We start from the raw sequence: 18376 nt of genomic DNA, 5'->3' as shown, positions 1-18376 counted from the left end.
GGGGTCAAATTCCCTGAAAGGGTAAAAAGTTAAAATTACTCACATATATAATAGGTTCAGTGTAACTGCTCAGATATGGACAGATATTTATGAGTCTAAGAATTTGAAGAAGTGGGTTATTAGATCTGGATCTTATTTTAGATTCTGGTCCAGTTTATTACTTTGTCTGTCCAGAAATCAAACATGCTTTAGATTTTAGGGCCTAATCTTGCAAATACTTAATGCAGGTTTAATTTCAGCATACCTGAAAAAGCTTTAAGGTATGTTAATATCAGCAGGTTATGGTTCTCTGGGCAAGGGAAACCTGACTTTCTCATTGAATTCCCATTGGTATGAGCAGAGTCAGGATTTGCACTGGTATTCATGATATATGAGCTTCCATAAACCATAAGGAATACATATATATTTTTAAGTTTACTTTAGGGACTCTCAGACCACTTTCCTATAATCTTGTATTTTGTTTCAGATCTTGCTTTCTGGCATATTTCTACTCTAAAACCAAGATGCAAAAAAGTTTAAGGGAAGTAATAGCTATCTCATTTGTTGTCTGAATGATTGTAACAATGGGTCAGTAATCAGAGGAAGAGTGCCTCATGGTTCTTGTTGTGTAAAGGGGACACATCTGTGAATAACATTTTAGCTGGCAGGTCCTTAACAGACACCAGATTGCTAATATCCACAGCTGATTGCATACTAGGTCTAAAGGAAAATTAAGGCTGACTACCCCAAGAAAGATGGTGCTTCTAGGGTTTTTTAAGGAAGATTATCATAATTAAATTTGTGATTTTTCTCTAACGTCAGTTATAACTTCATCACATCTTAAATTTAGAAAAGGGGACTAATTCAGGGTGGAGGGCACTTCCTCTACTTGAGCAGGGCCAGCTCTGAGCTCAGACCACATTGCTCAGAGCTTTATCTAGTCTGGTCTTAAAAACCTCCAGCCTCCCTAGGTCACCATTGCTTAACTGTCCAAATACAGAACTCTCCTGCTGCTGAGCAGGGTTTATGTGCTTTATTAGGGCATGCAGGGGAAGAAGAGAAAATGGCTTTCACACATGAAGTTTTCAAGAACCAGGATAAGAAGCTCCCTGGGAGAGCACAGAGGAAAAAGAGGTGAGTCGCAATCTACTTCTATGCATTCAGTGCCTAAAGGTGGTGGGCGCTTGGGTGTGGAGCAGCTGTGGGTGCAATGGATGTGATTATGCCCTGGTATGGAAAGTCTACTCTCTTTGGAACAGTTTTGTGATAGAAGCTGTGCTTGGAGAGTCAATTTCAAAGCAATGAAATTGAAATATCAATTAGTTTACAGAAAGGTTTGTGGTTACTTGATATTGGAACAGTAAAATTATTTTACACAGCAAAGATGATGGGCACCTGAGTGACAAAAATACGAACATATTAAAGCTAAATGACCAGCACTCAGCTTTTAAAATAGTTGAATACCATTCTGATAACCAGAAGGTGTTTAGCAGATCTACTGAATGGGGCATAGATGGTCTTATAACTGTGTGAGTGATTTAATGGTGAGAAATGTACTAAGGATGTAACACAACAGTGATTCAGATCCTAGTTTTCTGCTAAAACTTACATACAGTGCAAATAGTCCTTTCAGTGCCTTGTGGAAGAAAGTTAAAGAGTTAGCAGAATTAGAATGAGCTGAATGGAGTCAGATATTAGTGGACTGAAGTGATGGTATGGCCACCATATACATTTAGGAAAGGAGGCAAAGCTATCAAGTTATCTCTTAGCCTGTAAGAAGGGCAGAAAAGGTTCTAGATTATTTCTTCAAAATATTTTATTTTGTAACTTTTTTTTTCCCTTCAGCCTATGGTTTTGGCATATTGAGTTCCAATCTCCTCCTTGGGCAGATAAGTTGAAGTGCTTTCACTGCAAGATTCCACTGACACATAAGATGTACCAAAATCTCTTTGACTGGAAATAATGATTGATGATGTGCTTATTTGGGACAGAAATTATTATGTGTTATAAAAATCTATGTAATGCATGCCAAGCAAAAAAAGCCTTAAATTGAGTGAGAATTAATATCCAATTGGGATGAGTAAGACTGGTTATTTAGGAAACCTACCATGATTTGTGCGTCGTGACAAAGGAATTTGACTGAACATCAGTAAGGTAACTGGACAAGTGGAAAGGCTTCAAAAGAAAAAGGCCACCCAGAGACTCACAGACTCATTACTATTTCTAAGCAAACCTATTCCCTGATTTATTACAAATATTCCACTGAGCATAATGCTAGGGGATGATAGCAAATGCTCCTGTGATCACAAGGGGAAAGACTCGGGGAATAGCCACAGAGGAGCTGAAACTAATTTTTCTCAGTTTAAAAAAGAGTCCAAAATTATACAAGTTTATGTGGATTAGAGACTGCTCTTGATGATCGGGGTCATATCCTTTCAACACACAGAGTTGACTGCAATAGAACTATTCTCAGACTGGAAAATACAACTGCTGGTTATTGGATTGACTTATGAGTGGTTTCATGAATATGTTTATAAATCACTTGAGGTAAAAACAGACCATATTACCACGGGAATCTATATAATAGAAACTACTTTACAGATCACCCTTTTACCCTCAGAAAATGTCCATGAAATTGATTTAAAAAAAAAAGCCTTCAGTTTGAAAAGGGCATGATTAGAATATCTATGATTATGAGAGGAAGCATGAAGTGGTCTATGAGGGCTCTTTTCAGGGAGATCCTTGCCTAAGCACAGATTTTTGCAAAGGTATTGGAAGTGAAATAGAACATGCTGAGATCGGGAGGGTGTCACTAGGTAGTGTCAAAATGTCCCTGTGCTAACTGTTGGAGAAGCGCTAATGGAATTTTAAATAATCTTTTCTGCTCCTTAGGTCTCATAATGTGTAGCTTTCTTTACTCCAAGGACCTGAGTACATTATCAGTGTTTAAGCATTAACATGTTTCTAAGAAACAGAATGTGATAAACAAACAAGAAGTCAAAACATTAGGAAGATCTTGCTTGCTTTTGTCTGAAGCAAATTGTCACAATTTTGGATTACATTATTTTTTAATGAGAAAGGTTTTGTTTCAATTTAAATTGCTGCATGTTAAATTTCATAAAGCAACCACTTACGAATTTGTAGTATAATCTCCCTTCCCCCCACATACAGGATTCCAGATGAATTAATAACCAATTGTGTTCAGCAGTCCATAAATTTCTACTCTTTTCAGCCAACCTCTTATGAATATTTGCATGGGTTAGCAGAAATAGTTTGGTTATGAGAATATATTTTGGAGTGTTTAACAAATTTATTCACATTGAGCACTATTGCAAAACATATCATACATCTCTCTCTGTACAAAGATGATGTTAGAGACTTAAGTGCAGAAGAACAGAAGTTTCAGTGCCAGAATGTAATGGGTTTCTTGAACCAAAGGTGGTTAACTGTGGTTAGCCAAAAGTACTATACATCAAGAATGACAGATAGGACAGAAAACTAACTCCAGGAATGTACAATAGTTACAATTAGTGTGTCTGAGTATATTTCAAGAAATCAATGGGATTTCTGCTAAGGGAAAAAGTTGATGATCTTAACAATGCCCTTTCAGACAAGCACTCATGATGGTGAATGCTCTCAGAGGAGAACACCAGGAGTCACTGGCTTTCTGTTTCTTGAGAACAAATGTAAAGAAGCCAATGCAGCCATTAGAAATGGAAAGCCACAGAACACTGTGAACCTCCAGAAGTGCTCCCACTTCCAGAGTTGGTTGGGCAGCGTCACGAACTTCAGAGTGCACAGTGACACTGTAATGGTAAACCACTGAGGAACAGAGGTGATTATTGCTAACAGAGATCCAAAAGACATCGGTAGAGTCTGCTTATTGCTGTGGTGAATTCTGAGTTTACTCTGTATTCTCTCCTATAGTTATTGATTTATGCTTTACTGACTGCTGGAATTCTTCTGTGGTAGTTGTTAGTATGGGTTGAAACATTTGCTTTTCTTATCTAATCTTAAGATTAAAAAATATCTGGAGGGCAAGGGGGTATAATTTGGCTACTAAATCCAGTGGCTGGGTCTTTTATGATCCAACCTGCATGCTATGGCTAATATGGCTAACGTCAGGAAACAGCAGCACTCCTTTGTGTTACATTACAAGGTCTAAAATGCTGAAAGAATATTGTCTTTCATTAGATTAAACAATTCTTCAGCAGCTTCTCAGGTAAGTCATATAAGCAGCAATTTTATGCTCTGCAGTAAGGGTTGAGATGCTTGCTTCGCAGTTCAGAATATTTGCCCGACTTCTCAACTGTAATAGGGCTCTTTTCATGGGTAAACTATTGTTGCCCAAGTATTAGTGGTGCCTACTAGTAGAGGGCTGTTTCATAGTTAAATTGCACCTTAATTAAATTACTTAATTAATTAGAATACTTATTTTAATTTAATTAGTTACTTAAGACTCTTTTGATGACTTCTAATTTTTTCATTATGAATAGTGACGACAGTGACTTTATAAAAGGTCTTGCATGTCGTTAGCTCTCATTTCCTCTTTTTTAAGGCTGAAGAGGTCTAGAGAGATTTCTCCTCAAACATAGGCTTCCCCACACTTTTCATACTTCTTGTCATCCTTTTTTGTACCATTTCTAGTTCTAGGTTTGTTTCGTTGTTTTGGTTTTTTTGTTTTTTTTTTTTATGAGAAGTCACCATAACCACATGGTGGCTTCATAAGGTTTTCTGGTTTGTTTTTGAGAATAAATGCTTAGAAAAATACATTAGGGAAGGTTATTGTACAGAATCACTCTTCATCCAGTGCCTAGAGTTTACCTCAGTAAGAGAATAGCTCTTTTGTCAGAAATGACTGTAGTAAAGACTAAGCCCAATTCTGTTACCCAATTCACTATATAGGCCTACATTTTTCAGGGCAAAACTGGTTGGGTATAGAAAGGAAAAAAAGATCAGGAACTCCTTAATATAGAGGGAGGAAGCAATGTGAAACTCTGACCTAAGAAGTACATTCTGGATTAGAATTGTCGAAGTTGTTAATTATTTTTGTTTTAATCTTACTTGAGGCTGGAGCGGGGAGGTTCAGTGGTTGAACCCAAAATAAATAAGAACTTGCGGTCAGCCCAAAATCAAATTTTTGTGTGAATTGAAACAAATAGTCATTGCCAGTAGGAATGTTCAAACCCATATGGAGAAAATGCGGTTTCTAGAGTTTGGTCTCAACAGCAGAGGTTCTCAACAAATATTCACCTTTTGCACCATATGCTTTCATGACCCATTGTAACCCCACATCCTGTTGCTGTGAATGAGAATAAAGGCTTTCCTATAAGTTTCATTTTTCCTGTTTCTGAAAGAAATGGGACATTGTTTAACAGAAATCTAATTGGGATGTGATTATTACTGTTGAGAGAATAAGTGCTGGCTGGTTGAGTAGGGAGCCAGAAAAGGTTTCTTGCCACAAGCAAAGTAATCAGCAAGATGGGACTCCGCAAATCCATGCCCTTGATAAAAAGGGATTACCAAGTTGGAGGGAAAGTCTCTCTCACAGGTACAAAGAAAAGACCTTTGCCTGTTGGGTACTGGAGTATGTCACTAGTTTGTTACCATCCCAAAAGACCCGTAGGCAAGTGGGAAGAGATTATAAGTATCTGGTGTTTGTAATGAGAAGATAAGGCAAGAAAGGCACATAACTGTTATTTCCTTAAACTTTTGTGTATCTGCAAAGGAAGCAGGAGTTCATAACTTTTTCTGAGGGAGAAGACTGATGCTTTGCTCCATTCATTAGTACCATCCTGGCTGTGGTTGGTCTGAAGTTATTGGGAAGAAAGACTGAGCCACTGTGTTTCACCCACCCCCACTGTATTACAGCTGTATCCAACTCTGGGCAAAAATGTCCTAGTATGAGAAAAGTAAATAAACACACAATAACTGTATGTTGGAGATGAAGGGGAAGAAAGTGATGAAACTGGGATATAGGTTTATTTCTCAGGTCCCTCCATCTTGTAGAGGACCACTTCTGTAAGAACACCAGCAAAGTGTAAGATCTTAGGCCCCAATAAGTAAATTATTTAACTCCACCCTGAAATTCCTCAGATTTCACACAGTCTCCAGACTCCCAGCTTCCTTGGAAATTTTCTTTGGCAAAATTTTTAATGACAGTAGAGAGACAGTAGAGAACAAGTGCAAGATGAAGGGAATGCATCAGAAGACTGCCAAAAATTAGTGTCCAATCTATGCAGTCAATAGGTTGTATAACCTGCATAATTCCAAAAGTTGTGTTTCACTTTATCTCAAGTGGCTTCCTCCAAGTGAGTTACAATCTCTCTGTATTGCTCACTCCTCCATTGCATGCCTGTATCCCTACAAGCAACAGAAGCAGTTTCTTTTGCAGAGTAGTTTCTTTTGCAAAGAAAGTACCATTTGTGCTAAGCCAGTAGCTGTTGTACATGCCTGGAGTAGTAGCATGACTGTGAACTCTCCCCCAGTTAAGTTGAAATGGAGCGTGTTCAGTGGCTCTCTGCAGGACTGTGTTACTTATAAAAATAAAAAAGCATTACTTAAAAAAAAGTTGTCATTGCCTATACACATCCATTAACTTATTTAGATTGTGAAGAACTCGCCATTGAAATTATTTAAGTAGTTCTGTTAGAAATATTTTTCTTTAAAGATTTCAGCCAGAAAACTGGATGCATTTTTAATTTTTTTTTTTTTAAGAAAACACTAAAAAATCCCCTACAGAAAGCAAGTATCCTTGTGAAAAGTTGTTGGTTTTGTTTGTTTTCCTTGCCAAATCCCCGATTTTCTATCACATACTTTCAACAAAAGTTTTTCAGAGTGCCCAAAGATGACGAGAGATCAAATTAAATCTGTGAAGTGCTCTTCAAATTGAGAGGAGAGGTAAAATTCTACAAAAAAAAAAAAAGAAAATGTAAAGGTCTTATGACCACAAAAGAATATTTTGGGGATTTACTAAGACTTGTCTGTGCCTTCTTGATTTGCCCTGAAACTGCTAAACAGCTAATGAAGCAAAAGTTCAACTAAAACAGTTTAATCTAGAGCTGACTGAAAAAATACTTGGAGTGAAACATTTCAATATAAAATGGCTTTTTTCCAAAACCAGAACTTTCAGGAAAAGCTTTCACTTTCTTCTAAATTTCCATTTTTTTATTGGAAACAAATATTTTGGTCTTCTATTCATCTTCTTGTTCTTTTTCTTTTTTTTTTCCCTTCCTTCCTGCACCCTTTCTTTTGCCACTGAATGGAATTTAAAAACTAATATCTAGAGATTATTCACTCCCATAATTTCCTTTAAGTTTTTTTCTTTGGTGGTTTTTTTTTTTTTGGGGGGGGGGGGTTCTTTGCTTGTTTCTTTTATTTGTGACTTTCCAAAACATCCTCAACTTCGAAAATGCCAATGATTAACAAAAGGGGGAAATATATATATATATATGTATATAATTTGAAAAGGTTTCAGAGTTACAGATAAAGAAAACTTTGAAAATTTGCAGATTAGATTTTTTGCTGAATAAAATTAATATTTTCCAAAGAACAAGAATGGGCTCAGAGATGGAAATTTAATTTAAAATTTAACAAAAACTTCACAGTTCAAGCCACATATGAAATAGCAATATCAATATCTTCTGTAAAAATGTTTTTTCCAGACAATCAGATTATCCAGTTTTTCTGTAGATTTCAGGCCATACCATACCACCAATTGTTGCAGCTTGAGCTTAGTAACTGTGCCCAGCAAATGTGGGAATTCTGGGATTGTTTGTAGACCTCCATTTTGTTTGTAAGCCCTCCAAGGTTGGTAGATGCTGTTGACTACCACTAGAAAATTGACTAATAACCTTGTCATTGGCCAGCAAAGACTAGAGAGCTACAAGCATGTTGTATATTTCTCTCAAACAAATGCATTCACAGTAATGGTTGAATTTCAGTATAGACGTGCCTGGGCTTCTTAAGAAACACCTGGGTTTGACACCAAGATTTGTGGCTGCAGAACAAACCCAAGGATCTGGATAGGTGCTTAGGCATTTTGTCTATGCTTAACTTTGCTGTAGATGAACTCCGGCCTGAGGCACCTCAGGTCTCTGTATGACCATTCTTACTGTTGAACAGAGGTATCTTTAGACACAAGCTTAAATATTTTACTGACTCTAGACCTTAGTTGATGTAAAATATCAGTCAGAGAAGCCAGGAACTCTGGGAACACAACCAATTAGCATCATCCATGGACTAAGTGTGAATGAAACACAAATGCTAGTTGAGCATCTGAAGCAGGCCCCCAATGAAGGATAACAAATAATTGCTGGATCTTCTTGAGGGAAAATGGGTGTCAGCTGTGGATGTGTCAGGCTCTCATTGAAGTCTCACTAAAAATTTCAAGGTTTACCAAGTTTTGTAACCTGCCAGTTGACAAGCACTATTGCCATGGTTCCCCCATGATGAAACCCACTGGTATGTACTCTATTTCACTTCCCTTGGCTGTGACTAACTTAGGTGTTCACCCTTTGTGTTATTTTTATTTGAGAGTGGATAGTGGAAAGTCTGAGAGAAGAATCAAAAGACACAGAGACAAGAGGCAATGGAATGGGGTTATGGTTGTGGAGCAAACAGGAAAGATTTTTGCCGTATTCTGAATTTTAAAGGATGGGTGCAGGAAAAGTATGTCAAAAGAAGGCAACGAGTAACTGTGAGACTAGGAAGACATCCAAGAATTATCCTAGATTTTAAACAATATATGAAAAAGATTAAAGGCTAAAGAAAGGAAAAAATTCAAAGGAGTAAGTTAATCAAGCAGAAGAGCTTTTTGTAATTTTGAGGAAGGAGGAAAAATATGTAGGAGAGGAGAATTTAAAGTAGAGAAACATAACATAGGAAAGAAAAGTAATGATTTGAGAAATGTGTGTCAAATTTGATTCAGAAATAATTGCTTTGAGTAGGTGTGAAGGGAAGAAAAAAGATCACAGAGGAAGTGGCAGGGGATGCAGAAAACACATAGAGATGTGGAAGAAGTCAGGAGTTCAGAGAAATATAACAAAGAATTGTGAGGAGGAGTATTTTGGGGTAAAAGACAAGCTCATGTAGGCATGTAAAGAAACCTTCCTTTTTTGGGAGGGGTTTTGTGTTTGTTTTTTTTTCCCCTTTATTTTTTCTCCATTGTTTGTTTATATCCCACTGTGGACAGTGTGATCTTTTTCTCTCTATCAATGTGGCTGAAGCTCTAGCTTTGCTGGTTTGGTAGCCATACCTATTGCTGGAAGACTTAGTATATAGAAACTAGAATAATATGACTGTACATGCTGTCAACCGTATGTGCTTAGCTAACAGCACAGGAATTAAGCCTAGACTGACTCTAGCAAATTAAACAATGCCAGGGAATATTCCTGAGAGCTGAAGACCACTTTTTGCTATTAAATTGTTAGCATGGATGCTGGCAACACTCTGACCCAGGTCAGATAGCACCGCCCTAGATGAATGCCAAATATGGCTTGGGAATTAGTGCATGCCAAGGGCAGCTCCCAGTAGGCAGTTTGGATGCACTCGCCCCAGTTTGGCGGGTAAGGGAAGTGAATGGGATTGAGGCAGTCTATTTTGTGCCAGATGTTGCTGTGGGCCAGGAAACATTCCTTAGCACATTTAGTTTACTAGAATGGATGCAGGCAAAGAATGCATTGTTCTGTCTCTTTAAGAGAGAGGATGCAGTTACTCCTTAGCTTAGAACAAGGTCACCTTCCTTCAGATAGGAAAAGGTAAAGAGTTAAAAAGCTGCTGGAAGAAGTATCTGAAAGGGAAGAGGCAAGATACACACAGAGCAGAAGAAGCACCTCCAGGCAATGGAAGAATTGGAGACTGTGAAATTAAAAGTGCATGTATAAATATTGGGTGGGGAGGGGAACTAAACCAAAGATACAGCTGTATCTGGATATGCTGAAACTATTGCCTATGATGATGAAAAGTATCAGTGCTGCATTTGTTCAGGTGATAACATGAGGGGTCTTGTCTGTGCCCACATGTATAGGCACTAGGACAGAATATTATACATGGGAGTGGACAGTGTTACTTGTTTATCATCTTCTATAATGGCTATGCTCATGAAAGTACATGTAGGGAATTATGTTGCTGTAGGCAACACACAGTCTAGAAGCAACATGAATCTAGTGGGAAATCTGCAAACGCTGAACCTGTAAATTGGCAGATGATCGGATGAAGATAATTGGAAGTCAGGTATAACTAGACCTGGAATTAAGTACACAGCTTTCATGTCTTTCTTCACCTCCTGTTAGCATTAGTTAAAGTCCACATGTTGAAGATGAAAAATGCTTTATACAATTATAATTAATGTATTGAAAAATTATTTCATTTTACTGGCTTATGTAATTTGCGCCTTTGTACCTAGATCCAACCAGTCAACTAAAAGAAATTACTGAGTAAAACCAGCTTTTAGTGTGAATAGTGTGTCAAGGAATACAGCCTTCTGCTTTGCCGAAGTGTTGCTTTTCTGTTAACAGGGAGAGTCTACAGGAAAGTTGTGCACGTTTGCAGGACTTTGGAGAGTTTAACAACGGAGCACAGTGCTCTGATCTTGTCAAGTGAAATCCTCTGGACTTGTATTCTCCATCTGTTTCCATTCAGGTAAAGTGCACGTGCTTTTCATTTATTACTGTCTGTTATCTGCACGACAGGAACACTGAGAGGCCCCACCTGAGATCAGCTCCTGACGATTCTAGATACTGTGCAGAGACTCACACTGACTCAGAGAGTTTATAGTCCAAATGGTTATGGCAATAAAAGGATGAAGTAAAGGGCTTCAGGTGGAAGATTAGGAGCTACAATGCAAGCAGATTAAGATGAAGTCCTGCCCTCATGTCAGTGAGAGTTTTGTCATTCATTTCCATGAGACCTAGATTTCTTCCCTTGCTGACTTGCCCAAAACTGTAGAGGAAATCTGCATCAAAGACAGGAATTGAACTTTGAGTCCTTGTCCTGTGACATTGCCCTTCCTGACAAAGAGGTGGATTGATTAGAGCTGTTCAATGCATGCATGTCTCAACAAAATTGATGAAAGTTCTGCATGTTGAGGGACTACAGGCTTGGTCTGTTTGTCCCTTATATGTCCTTTCCCTTCACCTCTTGGTAGAACCTCTGAGTTCTGACGGTGCAAGATGAGTAAACTCAGCAGGTTCACAAAGAAGGCATATATGAACTTTCTGCAGCCTGAATGAGAGCTGAAGGTTGGAAGGAATCCAAAACCTCAAAAGGAAATTCAGTTGAAATGACCAACTTTTGCCTGGTTTGGGGTCAAAACCTAGTGAAAACAACACTTCAGATGGTTTCTATATAAAAAAACATGAAACCACCCAAGTTTATAGAAAACCACTTCAAATTTTCTTACTGTGCAGCCAGGTTCAGAAAGAAAGTATGGAAAATTGAGTAATACTTCTCAACTTCCAGATTGATGGCACAGATTCAAAATATTTTAAACCTGCTCTACTCTAGGTTCATTTCACTTTCAAAGCTTGGCATAAATCCAACAGCTACCTCAAATGGTATAGTACCAAGATACTTACCAGACTTTTTTTTTTTTTTTTGGCATTTACATTTAAACCTCAGGGACTTGTGTTGATCCTGACAGAAAACTCATGACTTCCACTGTTCCTTGGAGTTTTATTCTCAAAAATTCTAATTTCAGACAGGTCCACCCCAACAAAGGAGAGAAGATGCTAAGGGATAAACTAAATATAATCCGAGAGTTCTCCTTAACGACAAACCATCAACCTGTGCCTGTAAAAAGACAAGACTATAGAAATGCAACAAATCAGGTATTTTGTTAAAACCAGAGCTCAGGAAGTCTTGCTCTTGCAGCAGTTGACAGTTGTCAGCTTCAGCTTCAGTAGTACATGAAACTCTTATTTTCGTGGTGAAATGAGATACAATAATCCTTTCTGTGGACCAAAAATATATTTGTTGAGACTTAACGGCGTTAGATAAGGATCTGCAAACAATGATATATTGGCCACTTAAGCACAGCAAGAGTCTTGGAAAAGAACAAACCTCTTGAGAGAAAAGGGTCCTGGTTCAAATCTCACTGAAAATATTTGCACTTTTTTCTTCATGCGATGTGAGTACTGTGTTTAGGTCCAAACTAGATAGTCACTAGCTTGGAATTAAGTCAAGTGAAAAAAAATCACTATGATTTCTAAAGAGTCTGTCTTCTTGGGAAAAGCTACTAATGATGACATTAGAATGAAGTATTCAAAAAAAAGGTAAGAATTTGAATTCACTAAATGTGATTAAAAGCTCTTTTCTAAAAGAAAACTTGTGTGCACAATCATAATTGAAGGATTCTGGGTAGAAGTTCTATTACCTCTGGTTCCTGTGCTACCCGTTATCCATACTGAGCTAAGAAAAGCTACTCTTCATAGCATTTGAACAATGTTGTTGTCACAAATGTGAATCAGGATAGTATCCTTAGTCCAGGAATAAAACACAAAAGCAGATAAGACAGAGATGAAAAGTAACTTCTGAATAAGACAACACAGTAGTTATTCTCTGTGTGTTTTTAGTAGTCTTCTGGTTGCCTTTAGGTTTCTCTGAACTAAAACCAAGGTTTTCATAGAAAATCAACGCAGTTTTGATTTTTACTGAATTTAAAGTCTGCTAAAGTTAACAGTAGCAGTCACATTATATGAATACCATTCCTTCTGCTAGTCTCTTTTATAATGATGGGAAACAAAATTAGAATGGAGGAGAAAAAATAAGGAGAATATAAATTGCAAGCAAACTAGGTAACACACCTAAGCCATGAAAGAAGAGGGCCCACCTTACATCATTTTACTTATGTTTGTATTGTGTCAGATAATATAGTAGCTGGTAGGATACAGATGACCTAAGGAATTACCTGCAATTAGGTCCTACAACTACTACAAAGGAGGAATTTTGTCCAACCTATGAGAATGATAAGTGCTTTGATAAAAAAACTCCTGTTTTCATTTCAGTGCTACCATCTGGTGGGCAAAATGCAGACAGCAAAAATCCCATCACTGTAGCACTGGAACATTCTGATACAGTGAGTTTTTGTTTTATTTTGTGAAGGAAACATAAGATATTATTAAAACAACTTGAACATCTGGTTTGGGGATAAAGTCATTTTGCAGGGTTACTGCCAACCCTCAGGGCCAAGTGCAAAGAGAACAACCTTCCCTTCCAGACTCTCCATAATGCATAACACCAAACTAAAATTTCATGTCCAACACAAATGAAGAACAAAATATACTGGAGCTATAGCTGTACACATTTAGAGAAATTCAACTGATATCTTGAAATCCAGAGAACTGTATGAGATTAAAGCTGCAGAATTTTAAAAAAAGACATCAGGGAAAAGGAATCATGTTTATTTTAGTATGGGTAAGTTAAAGACAAAGTTACATCAGGCGTTTTGAGGAAAAAGAAGTGGAAAGGAAAATCACTGGGAAATGTTTGTAATTAGTTATAGAAAGGATCTGTTAAGATGCCATAACGAAGAGCAGTGCTGTTTTCTTTGGTACACTTAGAACTTACAATGTGAAGGTGGAAACAAGGGTCAGATCTGATCTTCTCCAACTACTGCCTGAACTTTTGGGATCTGGAAGAAAAGGGACTAATTGTTCCAATTTTGTGTTACTTGCTTTCAAATGAATCTGGCCCAAAACCTCAAACATTTATGCAGACTTCTTGCCTATTAAAATGTACGTAACTGTCATAATCACACGACTTTAATTTTTACAAAACCTTGGGAGAGATTTTACTGAAAACACTTCTTCAGAGTTGAAGTTCTGGTGTCATCTGACCTTACTATGGCTGAGATTTTATCCCTGACATTCTTCATCTTTCCTAAACTGTCATTTCCTCGCTGTAAATAAGACCTAGCCACTGATGCTTCAAATGCCTCCAGTCCTTACTCGAATGTTCTTTTTGGCCATCTGCCTGCACCCAACAATGAACTGCCTTTTAAAATGTGATTGAAGTTGTATTATACTATCTGGGATCACTGTCACCTTTAATCTGTAATAAATCTATTAAAACAAAACCCAGCTAGCAAAATTTAATCAATAATCAATATTGCTGGTCTCCAAGACTGATACATTTAATCCTTTGATTTAACTTTGCAGACTTTATATAATAATCTTCTGTGTTTAAAAGCTGGTATTGGTATTTTTTTGAGTCTTGGGTAATGTAAATCTACTACTTTGAAGGTCAGCCACTAGGTGACTTACTGTCTCTAAGAACTTCCACTAATGCGTACAACAGTAATTCATGATAATTTCAACCTTGGTAACAAGGTTCACAGAGATCTGGTCAAGCATTCCAAAACTCCAGCTTCATCAGGAAATTTGTGCTGCAGTTGAATGAGAATAAATAACCTTTTTCTGAGATTTATCTCATATATTGCTCTCCTGAGTTCCTGCCAGCCTGTCTACTAGAACAAATATCCATTCTTCCAGTATAGATTAAAGTGATTTCTATTTTTTCTATTACGGACTTGGCCCTTGACTTAGAAGTGATAGAGATCAGATGCAAGAAAGACTGAGATGAGTTACTGTGTTACATGTAAAGATGAGGAAACCATTTTCTGACTCTTGATAAAAATATATTCCTGAGGTTTCTGAGGTTTGAGCCCCTCTACACATTTTATGTTGAAAAGGCTAACAAGTAATAGAAATTCACAGATTTTAATGCCAGAAGAACAGAAAGAACAACTGCTGTTCATTTAATCTGATTTCCTACAACAAGTATTTCAAGGGAATATGGAAGTTTGTGGTTTGCTTTTTATTTTTAATGTAAGTGTATTACCAGTATTTGTGGAAATACCTCTTTTTGCAGTACCCCAGAAATTCCATCACTGCTCCCATTAAGACCTTCTATACATAGGAAGTGACACATGCTGGCTCAGAGATGCTGCTTTTCCCATGTATAGTGCTCTACATTTTTTGAGGAGCAACACTGATTGGAATATCTTTTGCCAAATGCTGAGCTCAAAAGGGAGTTTGATACTCTGTGCTTTCCCTTGGGCTTAAACAGTTAACTAGGCATTTATTGTGTGAGACAGGCCACTGGGCTAGACAGAGCTTTTCTGAGCCTGTTCTTGTGTTTCTTAGCACACTTATGTGAAGCCCAGTAACCTAGCAGGCAATATTTTGTTTCCTTTATGGCAAAATCACTTCAAAACCCCTGAGCCCAGAAGAAGAGCTGCTACAATACAGTATGGCACGGAGCAGCTTGGCTGCCTGTCTCACTGGACTGATACCTGAGAGGAACCTGGGGACTGGGAGCAGCTGCCCCGGGCCAGAGGCTATAGCCAAACTCAATGGTACTGGCTCCTGGTTCCAGCTGAATTAGAAGCTTACCATATGCCCTAACTCCCATAAGGATTGAATCTTCTCTGTTTGAGAGGCAAATTATTTTGGATCCCCCTTTTACTGACCTGTATTGAATCAATAATTTTCCCCCTTCATTTCAAGCGCTTCCTGTATAACCCCAGCCATGAATTATTCCCTATGAACTGCTTTATTTAACATATTTGTTCTTTTTGATTGCTATGATATCTTTTAGAAGGAAATCTAATTCTGATTTGAAGACTTGATCTGATAGATTTTTCTTTCCCTCCTCAACATTCGGTGACCCTACTACATATGTGTGCATGCATTTATTTATTCTTTGACTTTGAGATAGGATAGTACATGTCCAGGGAAAAGACATAAGAAACATGGGCAAAAGAAAAGGATGAAAAGAAAACTATAAGTATTACCCAGGTTTTAGTGCCTGAGTAAATTCTTTTTGACATTTTTTCACAACTTTTGGCTTGTGTTTTGTGGTAGTTTCTAATAATCATTTTGAGATAAGTATTCCTTAAAGAGCATGACTGGTAACATCTCCATGTCAGGATCAGGTGCTGGTAGTACTGTAGGAACAGCATTCCTTGGAGATGATCCAGGTCTGCTAGGTTTTCCATTGCATTATACCGTGCTTTCTGATGACCCACACAGATGGGTAAGTGGGAGTTGCCTTGGGCGCTAGTCTTCCATAGGTGGCATAACTGTCACCATTGGAATGACCCACTGCTTTAAAGAAGCTTTTCTGACCTTTGTAATTTTCTTCATCACAGACTACAGTAACACCGGTCTTGCTGCTAGTGTCCATGTTATTAGATGTATTCACAGCTACTCTGAAAACAAGCAAATAGAATTGCTTGCTTCCTCCACAGGGGGTCCAAACTGATTTTTAAACTGAGAGTAGCAAAGATGGAGTCCTGCGAAGACTGTATATTTTTTGATATGTCTAGCAATACTAGATTTGAAAGAGGCAATTTCCTGTATTTAATGTTTTAGCATGCTGAGTGGTGAAGTAATGACTATTTTCAATAACAGAATTCTTTTTTTTTTTTTTCCAGTGGAAGCTCATTCCCTTTTCATACAGCAGCTGCTTCCTACAGGGCAACTTTAAGGCTGCAGACATTACAAAGAGGTATTGAAAGCGACAATGGCTGGATGTGCTTCAAGTACATCGGAAGAGAACCCTACTGGCCCTCAATGTGCCTGAGATGGGTGGCATGGGATTAGAGGATGGAGAACGGTACTCCTATTGGATCTGAAGCTGGATCCCAAGAGTCCATCTGCTCTGGGCTTTTGTTATTTATCCATGCATTAGCAATAATTTCACATATATTCTGCCAATTCCCCAGGCTTGTCTGGTTGTAGGGTTCCTTCCGCCAGATTTTTCCGCCTGTCTTCTGGAGCCCTTCTCCTGGGGATCACTCCCACTTCCTTTATGTCAGAATGGATAACAAGGCACTTACCTCAGTAAGCCAGCAGAGTCTATACAACCTTTCCCCGCAGGTTTTGGTTTGGATAACAAGGGGGATTGTCTCTGGCAAAGACTAGTGGCTTGTGATACAGTCCTTTGAAAAGCTATGGTAAAATAGGGTTTACAGTGATACTGGCTATTGAGAATTTGATTTCTCTGGTGCTGTTAATAGAGTTTTTTTCTCCTTCAGCTTTTTGTCTCATAGCAATTCTATCCATTCATTTTATGAACATGTGAATGCTCTCATGATCCTTTCATAGGCCAACAATGTCTGGCACAAGAACATTTGATTATGAACAGTAGAAGAGAAAGTGAAAATGTAACCTCCCTATAGAAATTTTAGAGATTTCAGGGGAGAAGATGTATTGAATATACGGATTAGAGGAAAACCTTCCTGTTTAACTGGCTGGCTTCCCAAGCTTTTGTTATTGGTGCAGTATATAATAAATGGTACTGTATCACAATTTACCTTTTTTTCTGCTGTTTTTTTTTTAATAGAACCACAACATAATGAGTGAAATTCTTGGATTCCAGTACTAGCTTTTTCAAGACCCAGTAGACTCTAGTGAAATTCCTTTTTATTTTTTCTTTCCTATAGCATTAAGCTATAGACACAAGCATTTCACCAGACCCGTGCAACACATTCTAACAACTTTCTTGAGTTTTCCATTACACTTCAGCTCTATAGTTGGGGGGGCGGATGGGAGGGTAGGGGGAAAGCCAATCTCTTTTAGAAGGTTTAATTGAAAATAAATTAAGTGGGTAAAAGCTGCTTCTGACTTCACTGGACCTGGGATCAGGATGGTGAGTATACAATATTTCCAGTGTAACTCCTTGTATATACCTATGCTTGTAGATATAGTGTCTTTGTGTGAAATAGACGATTACTCAACAAGTCGCAGACAACTATAAGAGAGACAGTAGACAAAATTACAAGCAAACAACTAAACAAAAAAAACCAAACAACAAGGAACTGTAGACAACATTTCCATAAAGGCAAGAAAAAGTTCAAAGAGAGAGCTAGACTCAGACATTCATTTATGAGAGATTTATTGATGTACTGGAGCAATATTTAAAATGTGACAGTTCCCTTGTTTATGGGCAAAATAGCATGTTCCCATGCAGATAATTAAAATGCATTTCAATACTCTAACACTAGGCTCTGTTTATATGAGTTTATTCCAGAATTCAGACTAACGATAAGGATTTGCTACTGCAAATAATTAATTATTAATCCAGATGTTGGTGTTGGTTCTTACAGGAGTAGAACGAAGATTTATTGAAAGCAGTGGAGGTGCTGTTGATAGTTTCTTATCTTTAGTATAACATTTTGTAATGTGTGGTAGAGATGAAAGCAGGGCGCATAATGGATGAATGATACTTCAGTAGTTGGTATGGAGCAGTTAGCAGGAAACCCATTTTGTACGGGATGGTGGATAATATTAGAGCATGCAGCCTATCTTCAGTTATTCTGTAGAATTATATGTTTTTATTAAAAATATGATTCTCCTTATATCCTTTTCATTGTTATGGGGAAAATATTCTGGCT

General features: G+C 37.8%; 1 long non-coding RNA gene across 1 annotated transcript; it reads left to right on the top strand.

Moving 5' to 3' along the window:
* Window positions 1-1019: 1019 nt before the first annotated feature.
* Window positions 1020-16502, top strand: LOC127469891 (uncharacterized). Its single transcript, XR_007904110.1, has 3 exons — window positions 1020-1113; window positions 10497-10620; window positions 16415-16502. It is a non-coding gene; the product is annotated as an uncharacterized LOC127469891 (long non-coding RNA).
* The last annotated feature ends 1874 nt before the right edge of the window (window positions 16503-18376 follow it).

The sequence above is a fragment of the Manacus candei genome, unplaced genomic scaffold, assembly GCF_025592945.1.
Source record: "Manacus candei isolate 608988 ecotype Guabito, Panama unplaced genomic scaffold, ASM2559294v1 h1tg000018l, whole genome shotgun sequence".
Lineage (NCBI taxonomy): Eukaryota > Metazoa > Chordata > Aves > Passeriformes > Pipridae > Manacus > Manacus candei.
This window is presented reverse-complemented; position numbering and strand designations above follow the sequence as displayed.